This window comes from Balaenoptera physalus (assembly GCF_965194825.1).
Source record: "Balaenoptera physalus genome assembly, chromosome: 7".
Lineage (NCBI taxonomy): Eukaryota > Metazoa > Chordata > Mammalia > Artiodactyla > Balaenopteridae > Balaenoptera > Balaenoptera physalus.
Genome location: NC_138886.1, coordinates 120,181,444 through 120,199,721, shown reverse-complemented (window position 1 = coordinate 120,199,721; position 18,278 = coordinate 120,181,444). Strand labels below are relative to the sequence as shown.

General features: G+C 36.0%; 1 long non-coding RNA gene across 3 annotated transcripts in view; it reads left to right on the top strand.

Annotated features, from left to right (window-relative positions):
- The window catches only part of LOC309664102, a 308,253-nt gene that overhangs the window by 194,735 nt on the left and 95,240 nt on the right, over nt 1–18,278 (top strand). The gene's annotated exons all lie outside the window — the stretch shown is intronic.

Genomic DNA, 18,278 nt, shown 5'->3' with positions numbered 1-18,278 from the left:
GAACATTCACATAGAAGACTTTGTGGAGGCACATTTTCATTGATCTTGAGGAAATTCGTAGGAATAGGATTACTGGGTCATATAGTAAAGAAACATTCAGCATTATTAGAAACTCCTAAACTGTTTTCCAAACTGACTGCCGTGTTGTCTCCCAGTAGCAATGTGTGAGAGTCCCACATTGTTGTCAACACTTAGTGTAGTGCGTCTTTTTATTTTTTTCTCATTAAAATTGTATTTTAATATATTCTTCCCAAGACATATAGACATATAAAATAAGTAAAATTTCTTGATCCACACTGGGGTGCATATTATGTCACCTTCCTGTGTTCATTGTTCTTTCTTTCTTTTGATTTAATTTTTATTTTATATTGGAGTATAGTTGATTTACAATGTTATATTAGTTTCAGGTGTACATTAAAGTGATTCAGTTATACATATATCCACTCTTTGTCAGATTCTTTTCTCATATAGGTTATTGCAGAATACTGAGTAGAGTTCCCTGTGCTATAGGTCCTTGTTGATTATCTGTTTTATATGTAATGTGTGTATATGTTAATCCCAAACTTCTAATTTATCCCTCCCCACCACATTTTGCCTTTGGTAACCATAAGTTTGTTTTCGAAGTTTGTGAGTCTGTTTCTGTTTTATAAATAAGTTCATTTGTATCATGTTTTTAATTCCACATATAAGTGATATCATATGGTATTTGTCTTTCTCTGTCTTACTTCACTTAGTATGATAATCTCCAGGTCCATCCATGTTGCTGCAAATGGCATTATTTGATGCTTTTTTATGGCTGAGTAATATTCCATTGTATATATGTACCACATCTTCTTTATCCATTCATCCGTCAATGGACATTTAGGTGGCTTCCATGTCTTGGCTATTGTAAATAGTGCTGCTATGAACCTTGGGGTGCGTGTATCTTTTTAAATTATGGTTTTCTCCAGATATATGCCCAGGAGTGGGATTGCTGGATCATATGGTAATTCTATTTTTAGTTTTTTAAGGAACCACCATACTGTTCTCCATAGTGGCTGTACCAATTTACATTCCCACCAACAGTGTAGAAGGGTTTCCTTTTCTCCACACTCTCTCCATTTATTGTTTGTAGACTTTTTGTTGATGGCTATTCTGAGTGGTGTGAGGTGAGTGAGTCTTTTTAATTTTGGACATTCTGTGAGTTAGTGGTTATGTCATGGATTCTCACTGTGGTTTTACTTTGAATATCCCTAACAACTAATGATGTTGAACATCTTTTCATGTGTTTGACATTTAATTATCTTTTTTGGTGAAAAGCCTTTAAATATTTCTATGTTTTAAAAAATTAAGTTGTTTTTCTTCTTATTATTGAGTAGTAAGATTTATTTACATTCTCTTGATATGAACCCTTTATCAGATATGTATCTTTCAAACATTTTTTCCCAGTCTGTGGCTTGCCTTTTTATTTTCTTATGAGTATATTTTGAAGAACAAGAGTCTCTTATTTTGACCAAGCCCAATTTAGCAATTATTTATTTCATGGTTTGTAGTTTTTGTGTCCTTTATGAGAAGAAATAACCCTGAATCATGGAAGTTTTCTCCTGTTTTCTCCTAGGATTTTATAGCTTTAGCTTTTTCATTTAGATTAATGATCAATTTCAAATCAATTTTTATAATATGATGAAGTAAGTATAAAGATTTTTCTCCATCTAATTATCAAAGATTTCTAGGACTATTTGTTTAAATATTATTACTTCCCCATTGAATTTCCTTGGCATCTTTGTCAAAAATCAATTGACTATATATGTGAATGTTTATGAACACTATATGGTAGGTATTGGCAAACTTATTTTGTGAAGGGAAGAGTAAAAATTTTAGACTTTTCAGGCCATTCACTCTCTGTTACAGCTACTAAACTCTGCTTCTGTAGCATGAAAGCAGCCATAGATAACATGGAAATAAATGGGCATTGCTGTATTCCAATAAAACTTCATTTACAAAAAAGGCAGGAGGCCAGATTCAGCCCATGGGCCATGGTTAGCTGACCCCTGTGTTGTATTTTACTGATCTCTAGCCAATACAACAATATATTAATTATTGTAGCTTTATTATAGACCTTGAAATACTTGTTCTACTTCTGCAAAATTTTTCAAAATTTTTTAGTTCTTACAACCTTGCTAAATGTAATTATTGGTTATATCAGCTTTTTTTTTTGTAGATTCTTTAAGATTTCTGTATAAGTGATCATGTCATTTACAAATAATAGAGTTTTATCTCTTCCTTTCCATTCCCTAACTTATCGTTCCTTTTCCTACCTTATTCCAGTGCCTTGAACCTCCAGTAAGGTGTTCAATTAAAGTGGCAAGAACTTGCTTTGTTTGCAGTCTTATGGGTAAAGGATCCTGGTTTTATCCTTTAAAGGTTGATGTTATCAATAGGTTTTATTGATGTTATCGGTGAGATGTAGGATGACTGTTTTCAGGTTGAGGAAATTCCCTTCATTTCCTAGTTTACTGAGAGTTATTAAAAGTGGGTTCTGCATTTTGTGAAGTGCTTTTTTTTTCTTAGCATCTATCGAGACAGTAAAATTGATTTTCCTTATAGCCTATATATTAAATAATATATTAATAATTAATATATTAATTACATTAATAATTAATTATTATATTGATTTAATAAAATTCCTGAGATACCCTCTGGCAATGGATGAGAGTTTTATCAACATTTTTACGAGTTCTTTTAAAACTAATATTAGTCATTCGTGTGTGTGTGTGTTGTACATTGTGTGTGTGTGGTATCTCACTGTGGTTTTAATTTGTATGTTTCTGATGGCTGATAATATTAACCATTTTTTTTTTTTCAGAGTGTACTGGCCATTGTTATATCTTCCTTTTTTAGGCAACTGTTGAGTCTTTCACCACTTTAAAAACTTAGGTTGTCTTTTTACTGCAGTTGTAGGAGTTGTTTAAATATTTTGGATAACGGTCCTCTGTTGAAAATATTTGTTACAAATATATTCTCCCAGGTTATGGCTTTTCTGTTAATTTTCTTAATGTTGTTTTTGTATTTTATGACTTTAATATTCATAACGTTCTACAGGTTAGCTCTTTTTCCTCTTAGTGCTAGTGCTTCTGGGTCTTCCCTGAGGAAATATTGCTTCTTCAAGTTTATAAAGATTTTCTCTATTTCTTTCTATGTTGTATAGTTTTAGCTTTTATGTTTTGGTCTATGACTGATCACAAATTTTTGTCCATGGTAGAGGTTGAGGTTCATTTACCTACTTATATATATCCAGTTGTTCTGGTACCATTTATTGAGAAGACTCCTTTTCCCATTTACTTTGGTTTATTTGTCAAAATTATTTACCAGTATATTCGTGATACTATTTGCTATTCTATTCCATTGATCTATTTAGTCTTACATCAGTGACACTGTCTTGATTATTGGAGCATCATAGGAAGTCTTTAAATCAGATAAAATGCCTTCCAACTTTGTTATATTTCAAGATTGTTTTGTCTATAACTAGATCCTTTGATTTCCATGTACCTTTTAGAATCAGCTTATTAATTTCTGCAAAAAAGCTTGTTCAGGTTTTATTGGGATAAAATTAAATCCCAAATTTGGAGAAGATTTATATTTTAGTTTTAATGACTCGTTTAATCTATGTCCATGTTATTGCCTGTTTTTTGAAATTTGTTTTATTTTATTTTTTATACAGTAGGTTCTTATTAGTCATCCATTTAATACATATTAGTGTATATATGTCAATCCCAATCACCCAATTCATCACACCACCACCCCCCCGCCACTTTCCCCCCTTGGTGTCCATACGTTTGTTCTTTACATCTGTGTCTCAATTTCTGCACTGCAAACCGGTTCATCTGTACCATTTTTCTAGGTTCCACATATATGCATTAATATACGATATTTGTTTTTCTCTTTCTGACTTACTTCACTCTGTATGACAGTCTCTAGATCCATCCACGTCTCAACAAATGACCCAATTTCGTTCCTTTTTATGGCTGAGTAATATTCCATTGTATATATGTACCACTACTTCTTTATCCATTCGTCTGTCGATGGGCATTTAGGTTGCTTCCATGACCTGGCTAGTGTAAATAGTGCTGCATTGAAAATTGGGGTGCATGTGTCTTTTTGAATTACGGTTTTCTATGGGTATATGCCCAGTAGTGGGATTGCTGGGTCATATGGTAATTCTATTTTTAGTTTTTTAAGGAACCTCCATACTGTTCTCCATAGTGGCTGTATCAATTTACATTCCCACCAACAGTGCAAGAGGGTTCCCTTTTCTCCACACCCTCTCCAGCATTTGTTGTTTGTAGATTTTCTGATGATGCCCATTCTAACTGGTGTGAGGTGATACCTCATTGTAGTTTTGATTTGCATTTCTCTAATAATGAGTGATGTTGAGCAGCTTTTCATGTGCTTCTTGGCCATCTGTATGTCTTCTTTGGAGAAATGTCTATTTAGGTCTTCTGCCCATGTTTTGATTGGGTTGTTTGTTCTTTTAATATGGAACTGCATGTGCTGTTTATATATCTTGGAGATCAATCCTTTGTCCGTTGATTTGTTTGCAAATATTTTTTCCCATTCTGAGGGTTGTGTTTTCGTCTTGTTTGTAGTTTCCTTTGTAAAAGCTTTTAAGTTTCATTAGGTCCCATTTGTTTATTTTTCTTTTTATTTCCATTACTCTAGGAGGTCAATCAAAAAAGAACTTGCTGTGGTTTATGTCAAAGAGTGTTCTTCCTATGTTTTCCTCTAAGAGTTTTATAGTGTCTGGTCTGTCTTACATTTAGGTATCTAATACATTTTGAGTTTATTTTTGTGTATGGTGTTAGGAAGTGTTCTAATTTCATTCTTTTACATGTAGCTGTCCAGGTTTCCCAGCACCACTTACTGAAGAGACTGTCTTTTCTCCATTGTATATCCTTACCTCCTTTGTCATAGATTAGTTGACCATAGGTGTGTGGGTTTATCTCTGGGCTTTCTATCCTGTTCCATTGATCTATATTTCTGTTTTTGTGCCTGTTCCATTGATCTATATTTCTATTTTCTATCCTGTTCCGTTGATCTATATTTCTGTTTTTGTGCCAGTACCATATTGTCTTAATTACTGTAGCTTTGCACTATAGTCTGAAGTCAGGGAGTCTGATTCCTCCAGCTCCGTTTTTTTCCCTCAAGACTGCTTTGGCTATTTGGGGTGTTTTGTGTCTCCATACAAATTTTAAGATTTTTTGTTCTAGTTCTGTAAAAAATGCCATGGGTAATGACATTGATAGGTATTACATCGAATCTGTAGATTGCTTTGGGTAGTATAGTCATTTTCACAATATTGATTTTTCCAATCCAAGAACATGGTATATCTTTCCATCTGTTTGTATCATCTTTAATTTCTTTCATCAGTGTCTTATAGTTTTCTGCATACAGGTCTTTTGTCTCCCTAGGTAGGTTTATTCCTAAGTATTTTATTCTTTTTGTTGCAGTGGTAAATGGGAGTGTTTCCTTAATTTCTCTTTCAGATTTTTCATCATTAATATATACGAATGCAAGAGATTTCTGTGCATTAATTTTGTATACTGCACCTTTACCAAATTCATTGATTAGTTCTAGGAGTCTTCTGGTGGCGTCTTTAGGATTCTCTGTGTATAGTATCATGTCATCTGCAAACACTGACAGTTTTACTTCTTCTTTTCCAATTTGTATTCCTTTTATTTCTTTTTCTTCCCTAATTGCTGTGGCTAAAACTTCCAAAACTATGTTGAATAATAGTGGCAAGAGTGGACATCCTTGTCTTGTTCCTGATCTTAGAGGAAATGCTTTCAGTTTTTCATTATTGAGAATGATTTTTACTGTGGGTTTGTCATATATGGCCTTTATTATGTTGAAGTAGGTTCCCTCTGTGCCCACTTTCTGGAGAGTTTTTATCATAAATAGGTGTTGAATTTTGTCAAAAGCTTTTTCTGCATCTATTGAGATGGTCATATGGTTTTTATTCTTCACTTTGTTAATATGGTGTATCAGATTGATTGATTTGCATTTATTGAAGAATCCTCGCATCCCTGGGATAAACCCCACTTGATCATGGTGTACGATGCTTTTAATGTGCTGTTGGGTTCTTTTGCTAGTATTTTGTTGAGGATTTTTGCATCTATATTCATCAGTGATATTGGTCTGTAATTTTGTTTTTTTGTAGTATCTTTGTCTGGTTTTGGTATTGGGGTGATGGTGGCCTCATAGAATGAGTTTGGGAGTGTTCCTTCCTCTGCAATGTTTTGGAAGAGTTTGAGAAGGATGGGTGTTAGCTCTTCTCTGAATGTTTGATAGAATTCACCTGTGAAGCCATCTGGTCCTGGACTTTGTTGGAAGATTTTTAATCACAGTATCAATTTCATAACTTGTGATTGGTCTGTTCATATTTTCTATTTCTTCCTGGTTCAGTCTTGGAAGGTTATACCTTTCTAAGAATTTGTCCATTTCTTCCAGGTTGTCCATTTTATTGACATAGAGTTGCTTGTAGTAGTCTCTTAGGATGCTCTGTATTTCTGCGGTGTCTGTTGTAACTTCTCCTTTTTCATTTCTAAATTAATTGATTTGAGTCCTCTCCCTCTTTTGCTTGATGAGTCTGGCTAATGGTTTATCAATTTTGTTTATCTTTTCAAAGAACCAGCTTTTAGTTTTATTGATCTTTGCTATCGTTTTCTTTGTTTCTATTTCATTTATTTCTGCTCTGATCTTTATGATTTCTTTCCTTCTAGTAACTTTGGGTTTTCTTTGTTCTTCTTTGTCTAGTTCCTTTATGTGTAACGTTAGATTGTTTATTTGAGATTTTTCTTGTTTCTTTAGGTAGGCTTGTATAGCTATAAACTTCCTTCTTAGAACTGCTTTTGCTGCATCCCATAGGTTTTGGATTGTCGTGTTTTCGTTGTCATTTGTCTCTAGGTATTTTTTGATTTCCTCTTTGATTTCTTCAGTGATCTCTTGGTTATTTAGTGACGTATTGTTTAGCCTACATGTGTTTGTGTTTTTTACGTTTTTTTCCTTGTAATTATTTCTAATCTCATAGCACTGTGGTCAGAAAAGATGCTTGATATGATTTCAATTTTCTTAAATTTACTGAGGCTTGATTTGTGACCCAAGATGTGATCTATCCTGGAGAATGTTCCCTGCACACTTGAGAAGAAAGTGTAATCTGCTGTTTTTGGAAGGAATGTCCTATAAATATCAATTAACTCTATCTGGTCTGTTGTGTCATTTAAAGCTTGTGTTTCCTTATTAATTTTCTGTTTGGATGATCTGTCCATTTGTGTAAGTGAGGTTTTAAAGTCCCCCACTATTATTGTGTTACTGTCAATTCCCTCTTTTATAGATGTTAGCAGTTGCCTTATGTATTGAGGTGCTCCTATGTTGGGTGCATAGATATTTATAATTGTTATATCTTCTTCTTGGATTGATCCCTTGATCATTATGTAGTGTCCTTCCTTGTCTCTTGTAACATTCTTTATTTTAAAGTCTATTATATCTGATATGAGTATAGCTACTCCAGCTTTCCTTTGATTTCCATTTGCATGGAATATCTTTTTCCATCCCCTCACTTTTAGTCTACGTGTGTCCCTCAGTCTGAAGTGGGTCTCTTGTAGACAGCATATATATGGGTCTTGTTTTTGTATCCATTCAGCGAGCCTGTATCTTTTGGTTGGAGCAGTTAATCCATTCACGTTTAAGGTAATTATTGATATGTATGTTCCTATTACCATTTTCTTAATTGATATGGGTTTGTTTTTATAGGTCCTTTTCTTCTCTTGTGTTTCCCACTTAGAGAACTTCCTTTAGCATTTGTTGTAGAGCTGGTTTAGTATTGCTGAATTCTCTTAGCTTTTGCTTGTCTGTAAAGCTTTTGATTTCTCCGTCGAATCTGAGTGATATCCTTGCTGGGTAGAGTAATCTTGGTTGTAGGTTCTTCCCTTTCATCACTTTAAATATGTCATGCCACTCCCTTCTGGCTTGTAGAGTTTCTGCTGAGAAATCTGCTGTTAACCTTATGGGAGTTCCCTTGTATATTATTTGTCATTTTTCCCTTGCTGCTTTCAATGATTTTTCTTTGTCTGTAATTTTTGCCAATTTGATTACTATGTGTCTCGGCGTGTTTCTCCTTGGGTTTATCCTGCCTGGTACTCTCTGCACTTCCTGAACTTTGGTGGCTATTTCTTTTCCCATGTTAGGGAAGTTTTCGACTATAATCTCTTCAAATATTTTTTCGAGTCCTTTCTCTCTCTCTTCTCCTTTTGGGATCCCTATAATGCACATGTTGTTGCATTTAATGTTGTCCCGGAGGTCTCTTAGGCTGTCTTCATTTCTTTTCATTCTTTTTTCTTTATTCTGCTTTGCAGTAGTGAATTCCACCATTTTGTCTTCCAGGTCACTTATCCGTTCTTCTGCCTCAGTTATTCTTCTATTGATTCCTTCTAGTGTATTTTTCATTTCAGTTATTGTATTGTTCATCTCTGTTTGTTTGTTCTTTAATTCTTCTTGGTCTTTTTAAAACATTTCTTGCATCTTCTGGATCATTGCCTCCATTCTTTTTCCGGGGTCCTGCATCAACTTCACTATCATTATTCTGAATTCTTTTTCTGGAAGGTTGCCTATCTCCACTTCATTTAGTTGCTTTCCTGGGGTTTTATCTTCTTCCTTCCTCTGGTACATAGCCCTCTGCCTTTTCATCTTGTCTATCTTTCTGTGAATGTGGTTTTTGTTTCATAGGCTGCAGGATTGTAGTTCTTCTTGCCTCTGCTGTCTGCCCTCTGGTGGATGAGTCTATCTAAGAGGCTTGTGCAAGTTTCCTGATGGGAGGGACTGGTGGTGGGTAGAGCTGGCTGTTGCTCTGGTGGGCAGAGTTCAGTAAAACTTTAATCTGCTTGTCTGCTGATGGGTGGGGCTGGGTTCCCTCCCTGTTGGTTGTTTGGCCTGAGGCAACCCAACACTGGAGCCTACCCCAGTTCTTTGGTGGGGCTAATGGTGGACTCTGGGAGGGCTCACGCCAAGGAGTACTTCCCAAAACTTCTGCTGCCAGTGTCCTTGTCCTCACAGTGAGACACAACCACCCCCTGCCTCTGCAGGAGACCCTCCAACACTAGCAGGTAGGTCTGGTTCAGTCTCCTATGGGGTCACCGCTCCTTCCCCTGGGTCCTGATGTGCACAGTACTTTGTGTGTGCCCTCCAAGAGTGGAGTCTGTGTTTCCCCCCATCCTGTTGAAGTCTTGCAGTAGAATCCCACTAGCCTTCAAAGTCTGATTCTCTAGGAATTCCTCCTCCCGTTGCTGGACCCCCAGGTTGGGAAGCCTGAAGTGGGGCTCAGAACCTTCACTCCAGTGGGTGGACTTCTGTGGTATAAGTGTTCTCCAGTTTGTGAGTCACCCACCCAGCAGTTATAGGATTTGATTTTATTGTGATTGTGCCCCTCCTACCGTCTCATTGTGGCTTCTCCTTTGTCTTTGGATGTGGGGTATCTTTTTTGGTGAGTTCCAGTGTCTTCCTGTCGATGATTGTTCAGCAGTTAGTTGTGATTCTGGTGCTCTCACAGGAGGGAGTGAGAGCACGTCCTTCTACACCACCATCTTGACCCTCTCAAAACTCTCCTTTTTTTTTTTTTTAAAGATTTCATTTACTTTATTTCAGAAATGTCTTACAATTTTGAAATGAGATCTTGCACATCTTTTATTATATTTATCCCTAAGTAGTTGTGTTCAATTGCAAATTAAAAAAATTATACAATATACATTGCTAGTGCAATAAGAATACAATTAATTTTTATTTATTAGGTTTATATCCTTGGTGATTGTCTTATTATTTCCAGGATTTTTTTTTTTTTTTTGGTTGGATCCTTAGGTTTTCTACATACACAGTCATGTTATTTGCAAATAAATACAGGTTTACTTGTTTCTTTCCAATCTTTATGTATTGTACTTCTTTTTCTGGCCTTATCACATGGGTGAGGTTCCCTATTACAATAATAAATAGAAATAGTGATGACTGATATCCTTGCCTTGTTCATGACTTTAGGAGGAAAGTATTCAATATTGTATTATTAAGTATGTTCTTAGCCACCATGGAACCGTATGCCTGGTTCATCCTAGGTATAGGATACGTGGAAAAGTTGTCTGTAGAAAATTTAAATACAATAACAATGCTGTTACTTGGCATTGTACTAAAGTTACTTGGCTTTTTAAGTTCTCATTATGTGACACACCTTAAACAATGTCAGTATTATGGGCTGAATTTTGTTTTCCCCCAGATTCATATGTTGAGGTTCTAAACCCTCGTAACTCAGAATGTGATTATTTGGAGATGAGGCCTTCAAAGTGATGATTAAGTTAAAATTAGATTGTTAGAGTGGGCCCTGCTCCTGTATGACTGATGTTCTTATAAGAAGAGGAAATTTGGACACACAGATGCCAGGGGTGTAAGTCCACAGACAGACCATATGAGGGTCACTGACAAGCCAAGAAAAGTGGCCTCAGAAGAATCCAGACCTTCAACACCTTGATCTTGGACTTCTAGGCTCCAGAACTGTGAGAAAATAAATTTCTATTGTTTAAAGCATCCAGTCTGTATTATTTTGTTACAGTAGCCCCAGCAGCTTAATGATAATCAATCACTATCACAGTTAGTGATAAAGTCCTCTTTCCAGAAAAAAAGAAATTGCTCGCCTAATTTCTAAAAAATTTCTGTGGTTAAACAGTCAAATTTGCACATTTTCTATTGCTTGCACTTTAGTTAAGATTGTATTCTACACAGGATTTGGTTTAGAGCACTCCTAGTCATAGGGTAGGCCCCTAACAAACTAGAATCAGCTCCATTCATTTTAGTAATAAGTTTCAGTGGTTTGGGATTGTTTGAACTCACTTCAGGGATAGTTAATATTTCTAAACCTTGTGGGGTTACATATTTCTGGATTTAAACAGTATATTCAAAATAAACAATGTTAGTACAGTTATTGTAAAGTCAAAGAAAACTTGAGTTAGTCTAATGCTCTCATTTTACACGATCCCTTAGTTTTCTTCAGTGCAACATTTTTTGGACATTTGAAAAAACGTATTAATTCTCTACAGTCTTACCTGTTCACTAGAAAATCCTGCAGAATTTAGGAATATAAATCAGTGAAAAAATATTCTAGATACAGCAATTACAGAGTAACTCCTGCATAAACATCAATACAAACCTTTGTAATTATTTAAATGACAGGAATCATTCTTTAATATGATTAATCTGAACACATTTTTCTTTTCCTCTATTTGAAAAGGACATTTTTACTAGTTATAGGCTCTAGGCTAACAACTGTTTTTTTCTTTTAGTACTGTAAAGAAACTGTGCCATTTTTTTCTGGTCTTCCTTGTTTCTGTTGAGACTTCAGCTATCATTTTTATACCTGTGACATGATATATAAAAATATAACCTATCTTTTTTTAGCTGATTGATTTTAAAATTCGATCTTTATCTTTGGATTTCAGCAGTTTGACTATGATGGGCCTAGGTGTGATTTATTTATTCTGCCTAATGTTTTATTAAATTTTGATATGTGGTTTGTTGTATTTCATCAACTTTGGAAAACTCTTGGCCATTGTTTTTCAAATTTTTTTTGTCCACTAATGTGCATAGCAACTTTATTTAATTTAGTTTTTTTATTGAAGTACAGTTGATTTACAATGTTGTATTGCTTTCAAGTGTACAGCAAAGTGATTCTATTTTTTTGTCCACTAATGTTCATAGCAACTTTATTTTTTTATTGAAGTGTAGTTGATTTACAATTTGTGTGTTTTTCAAATTTTTTTGCCTTATTTTTAATCTCTTCTCTTTTTGACTCCAGTTATCCCTATGGTAGTTGATTTGATACTGTTCCAAAGAGTATTTTATTCTTTTTTGCTTATTTTTTTTTGCTCCTTATATTTCACCTTGAATAATTTCTATTGACCCAAGTGTATGTTGACTGATTTTTTTTGGTGTTGGGCCAGACTGCTAATAAACCTATTGAAAGAATCATAATGTTTTATCCTATACCATACATTGTACATTAGAGAGCAGTAGAGACTGAAGTAAATAAAATTTCTGCTCAGTCATGAGCTTGGCCCTTTTGTCAGAGTGCTAGTGTTCGGAGTTGAATCACATTTGTAGCTAAATGGGTTTTCTGGATTTTTCTCCATTGGCTTCAGCTGCTATGAAGGCCGGATGAGGGCCTCTTTGCAAGGTTACGGATTAGAGGGCCTGAGGATTCTCCTCATCGTAGAACTCTATCCTGAATCTTGCACAAATGTGATGTGTCTGTGCCTCGGGTGGTGCCTCTCAGCTCTCCTGCCCCTCCTCCAGCCACATGTAGCCTCTCCCTGGTCCGCAGTGGGGGTCCTCGGAGACTTTCTCTCAGAGTTTTCCTGTCCTCACTCTTCAGTAAATTTAAGTGAGTTTAGTAAATTCATGTTTCTTTGCCTTCTCAGCTCTCCAGTCGGTTTGAGATATGAGTTTGTAGCTTCTCAGCTTGTTCTTGTCGTTTGGGTAGTGACAATTTTCTCTTGTGACTTTCTGTTCTAAACAGAAGTGGAAGTCTCAATGTGATGTTTGATGGAAAGAACTACTTGATTTTAGAGTGGTTCATTTATCAAATTTTTCTTTAGAGTTAGTGTATTGTTCATGCTTTTGTGTTAGGTTTGAGAAATCTTTCCCATTCCAAGGACACAATAATATTCACCTTTCTTTTCTTCTAAAAGCTTTATTGTTTCCTGATAATAACTTTAATGAAATTTGAATTCTACTTGAGAGTCGAGGAGAAATATATCAGCTTGAGGGATATTTTGTGTCCCATTGAGAGTGGAGCCCTCACCCTTTATTTATTTATTTATTTTTCCTGTAGTTGCTTTCATTGGTTTTGAGAAAAGTTACAAATAGTATTAATGCTTTTACTTTGCTCCTTTTAATCAGCGTTTCTTTTATTGCTAAATATTTCTAGATTATAATAATTATCTAGCATCCTTGGAATTACATGAATTCATCTGAATTAATTAAGATTTTAACAGCACTATTCCAATTTTTAGTGACATAAGAGGAATTTAAAGTGGATTATTTAATCCCAATATAAGTGTGGTCAGAAAGGAATAGGGTACAGTTTTGAAAGTGTAATATGTCTAAACATACAGCTCAAGAAATTTTATTGATTTTACCTCTCTAATCAAATTCCAATTACATGGTCCAGTCTAGATTCATATGAAGCAATCCATTTATTTTTTGTGTTACTTGCCAGATCTAGTTATTAGAAGAAAAGTAGGTCATTAGGCTATTTAGAATAAAAATATTTTAGCCTTAATTTAAGACTAATTTCTTTCAGTTTATAGACTTATTTAAAGCTATATTTATAGGATGTTAATGTTTTAGAGGGAAGATCTCTGTAGTAATTTATATTAATCATTTTTAGCATTTGAAAGATATAATCCTTATAGGTGACATATATTATACATGATTTGTGCTGTTTAAAAGTGATTGATTTAAATTTTCTTTTCTGTAAATACATCCACTGGAGTGAAGGAAAAATAGTAAAAAGGCCTAAATTTTTATTATCACAAAGTAATTCTAAAATCTTTAAAAGAAGTTTGTCTTCTTTGCTCCTTTGTTCTTGTAAACAATTATAGTACAGTATCTTATAGCTGAAGTCACATAATTTTGTTTTTATAGAAAACATATTGTGTTGCAAAGACAGGGAATATAGGCCAGTTTATTTTTATATTAATATGTTAAATGTATCTTTTTTATAGAAAAAATAAATACGTTTTTTTCTTTCCGGAGATATGAATATCTTTCATGGAAGTGTGTTAGAATTCCATCATCCAGATTGTTTATCAGTGAGAAATCATATTTGCTCTTTCAACTAGTATTTATTTAATCCACCATTTGTACTAAACTCTCCCAGAGATATAGAGGCACATGACAACATATAATATTGTTGGGAAAAAAGCATTCAATTTTATGACACATTAAAAACTGTGAATCTAGATATTAGTGCTTTCAAAATTCTAAGGGGTTGAGACCAGTTGAAACTGGAAAGTAAATTAACCACTAATTTCCTAATTATTTTCATAAAAGTTTGTAGCAGCTGAATAGTCAGAGGTGGTTTGAAGGTGAGAGGATAACAGATAGCTGTCAAAGATGGTCCGCAAGGGTTCCTACTTCCTGGTATTCATACCCCTCCCTTTGAGAGGGGGTGAGAGAGCTAGAGACTTGCTTCTAACAAAGAGCATTAAGACAAAGTAATGAAATCCCCCTGACTTAGTTGCACTACAAAAGACTGTGACCTTGCTCTTGCTGGCTTTCTCTTTCTATTTCTTCTAAGCTTGTACACTTTGATAGTTTTGTTTTGTTTTTTTAAATCAAAAAAACAAACAAAAAAATCCTGCCATGTTGGAGATTTGCATGATGCCAGAGAGCTGAGAGGCATCTGCCAACACTGTGGAAGCAGCAAGGCTCCCACATCAGCAGCCTGGAAGGAACCGCCTCCTGGGACCAGCCCCAGGAGAGACATGAAGACACAGCCCACCCTCCAGCCTGGAGAGGAGGCTGTAGCCCCAGCATCACCTTGATTACAGCCCCTGAGAACCTGCAACAGGGAACCCAGGGAAGCCACACCTGAACTCTGGACCTAGAGAGAGAGCAAGTGTTCTGTCAAGCCACCAGGATTGGGGTAGTAGCTCATTGTGCAGTCATCCGTAGCAAATGCGGATGGAGAGAGCTGGGGCGGGGTTGAGGTGGCATCACAAAGAATGGGTGTGATGGGAATGGATAGGCGGAGGAAGAATGTTTTGGATCAAGAAACAGCAGGAACAAAGGCAACGAGCTGGGCATAATCATTGGGCTAAAGTGGAAAAAGTATACCCTGGGATACCCAAGAAGACAACGCAGGAACAGGTTGTAACAGAATCTCCAAGCTAGGACTGGGAGCGCATATTAGTAATCATATAAAAAGCAATGATAGCTAACACTTAATTGTATTCATGGAGCCAACATCTAATTTTATTTAATTAATATATGTACTACACGATTTGCTAAGCGTTTTATGAGCATTATCTCATTCGGTCCTCACAATAACTCTGAGAAAGATACTTACTGTTTCAGTGATAGCTGAGCGAACTGGGGCTCAGTATGTTTACTGTGAGCAGTTTTCATCTGGAAAGACTATCAGCATATTGCTTTTTCTAGTAGCGAGACAAATATCTTGGTTATGCATCTACTCAACTGTTATATAGACATGTTTGAATTTTGTGGATACAGTTTCATGATCAAGTAAACATTTCTTTTGTCAGAAAGTAGTTGCTCATATGATTAATGCTCTAATAATCAGAGCACAAACATTTTTGAGATTTTTAAACTGAAACTTAATTAGATAGGACCTAATAGAACTTAAGCAATTCCTCACACTAATTTTCCATCAAGATGCTCTTTCTATCAAAACTTCTATATATTTAAGTCTAGGGATCAGTCATGATTTTAAGAGAAATGATATATGGGAGACATCCATTGGTTGTTTATCAATGGGTTTTAATCTTTCATTAGATCATAATGACTCCTTGACTGTTAAACAAAATAAATATATTTTAAAATTTAATGGAAAACAAGTGTTAAAAAAAATGTGTGAAGAGTGGAGTTGAATAATGTATCATCTCTGCCATCTTAAGAATTCCAAGTCACAATGAGGACAAATCCAGGCTTTGAATTGTGAGAGAGTTGGCAGTGATAAGGAAGTTTTCTTTGCAAAACCTAAGTGCAGAGTTTAAGATTAGGGGAGTGGAGCTCCTCTAAGTGATATGGTAAACGTTGGGGGATTAGTTCAGATACAGCACGATGAAAATGATTGTGATTGTTTTGAGTAAGAAACTGTGAGTTCAAGAGTTAAGGTGCTATTTATTTATATTTCAAGCTGATAATAAAGCTACTTGAAATTATGGCAAGAGGTGGGTATAGAGGAAGATTTTTAAAAAATCAAATGTCAACAGGGGCATGCTCTGCTGAATTTGAAAAAAAAAAAATCCTTACTATCATCTTCCTATCAACCCACTCATATAATGGTACTTGATTAAAGAGAGTTGCTCAGCCTTTCAGAGATGTAAAAGACTGGTCTAGTCACTATATAAACTAGTTAGGGTTATCTTTCAAGTGGTGGGAACATTAAAAGAAAACATGGATTATTTATCATAGAGCCTTTAGAAGGCAATCTTTTAAGACTCTGAAAATACTCAGCAATGTTTTATCATTTTACTACAAGGTGTTGCAAAGGTATTTTTTTGTTGTTATGGAGATAGGCTTGTGTGCTTTAAAGGAAGTTATGAAAAAAAAAAAAAGAACAGTACACTTTCAAAGAAATCTATCAACATTTTATCCCTCCCTCTCTATCATGAATAACTCACTTTTCAACTGTCGCTCATTACATTTTTATTCATTTAACTCATTAGTCAGGGCGGTGAAATTAGAGATGTATTTAAACCTTTCTTCACATGTAGAGAGTTGAAGGTACATAAATATTACATAAAATTGTGGGATTTGGAATAGACATGTTTCAAAGCTAAAGGAAATGGTGGAGAGGTCCCGATTGTGCTCTACCTTATGAAAAAATAAAACTAAAATCTCTGCTCTTGAAAAGCTGAATTATCGCATGCAAGGCCCATACAAGTCTGGAGGAATTTTATTTTTACCCACTTCTGATGTGCTTCCTGAGACAGTTTTGAAATTTGACGGCTAACTTTTATGAGTGAAGATGTGTTCCGCTGGTATCCTCTGAGGATTTACCCTTCCATATATAAGCACACAGCGTGATAAGGCTTATACTGTACACAGAGAGTCTCTTTCAGTTTGGGACACTGGACACATCCTCCCAGTGAAGGTGATCTTTCTCTGGCCATCAGCATCCCATACCAGGTGGCCTCCTAAGCCCCCGTGGAAGAATTTCTAACATTGTGGCAGGTGGAGGGCAAGAGGAGAAAGTTGTTGAATTGAGACTCGTTTTCTCCATGGACCTCAACTCATGTTTACCATGCCTGACCCCTAGGCAGGATAAAGCTTGTAGTGTGAAATATTTTTTTAAATTGCAATTCAGACCTTGAGCACCCTCCAGAGATCGCTCTTGAGGAATCCTTCCCCTGCAGCCTTCTCAAGGGGTAACCCATTTCCCTCCCAGCCCTCCTCCTCCCTGGCTGATTCTGAAGGTCCTACAGGTGCCATGTTGTTTCCTGTCACGGCTTCCATGCTCCTCGCTTCCTCCTTCCTAAAATGCCAGCACTGGACTTCTTGTCACCAAAAGTTATTCATTATCCCTAATTGCAGCTGCTACCGACCCCAGACTCAGGCTCCCTCATTTCCTTACACTTTTAATTCCTGGGTTACTGCCACTCTTCCCAGCATGATTTCAGTGTTGATTCTGGGTGACTTAGAAATACACGTTCATGACCTTTCTGAAGACCTGTTCCCTGGGTTACTTCAGTGCCTCTTCACTTACTTTTGTCCTTGTCTTTTCTTCTTCAGTCCTGCTCTCCCATGGTCATAATCATGGCCCTTGTCATTACCAATAACTAATCCCTCCACTGTCTACATTTTATCCATCCCACTCTAACCATCACTTCCTAAAGTTGGAAGTAACTCCCACAGTTAATCTCACACTGACAATCCTTTGGCCCCCACAAAACCTCTGATGCATTGATTCTACAGCTTTCTGTTGCCTTTTAACCCTTTAATGGTCTTTCTTCTCTTCTTACCAAGCGTAAATTCCAATCTATCTAATCACCTCCTTGCATTCACCCATACACTCAGTGTTTCATCGTAGCCCTGTCTGCTTTGTAGCAGCACTCGTGATGGTGGGGATGAAAAACACAGGGCCATGTTGGGTGTGCCTGGGCGAGTCCTGGTGGACCCTTAATGCTGCCTGACGACCGTGACCCACCTCCCTAGCTCATTTGTTTGTCCCCCTCCTAGACAGGTACTTCATACCTTCTCTTCTCAAACTCCCAACTTCTCCTTCCCCATATTTGTCTTAGCTGATTATTTTGTTGCCTATTTCATTGAGCAAATTAAAGCCATCAGAAAAGAACATCCACAGATTGCCACCAACACATCCACCACCTAACAGCCTCTGCACCACACGCTCTGCCTTCATACCTGTGGTTAAAATGAACAGTTCCTCTTCCATCTGAGGCTGACTGTCTAACTGTGTCTTTTTCCTCCTCTTTTCACTCACTTCCTTTGGTTGCTCAACTGTA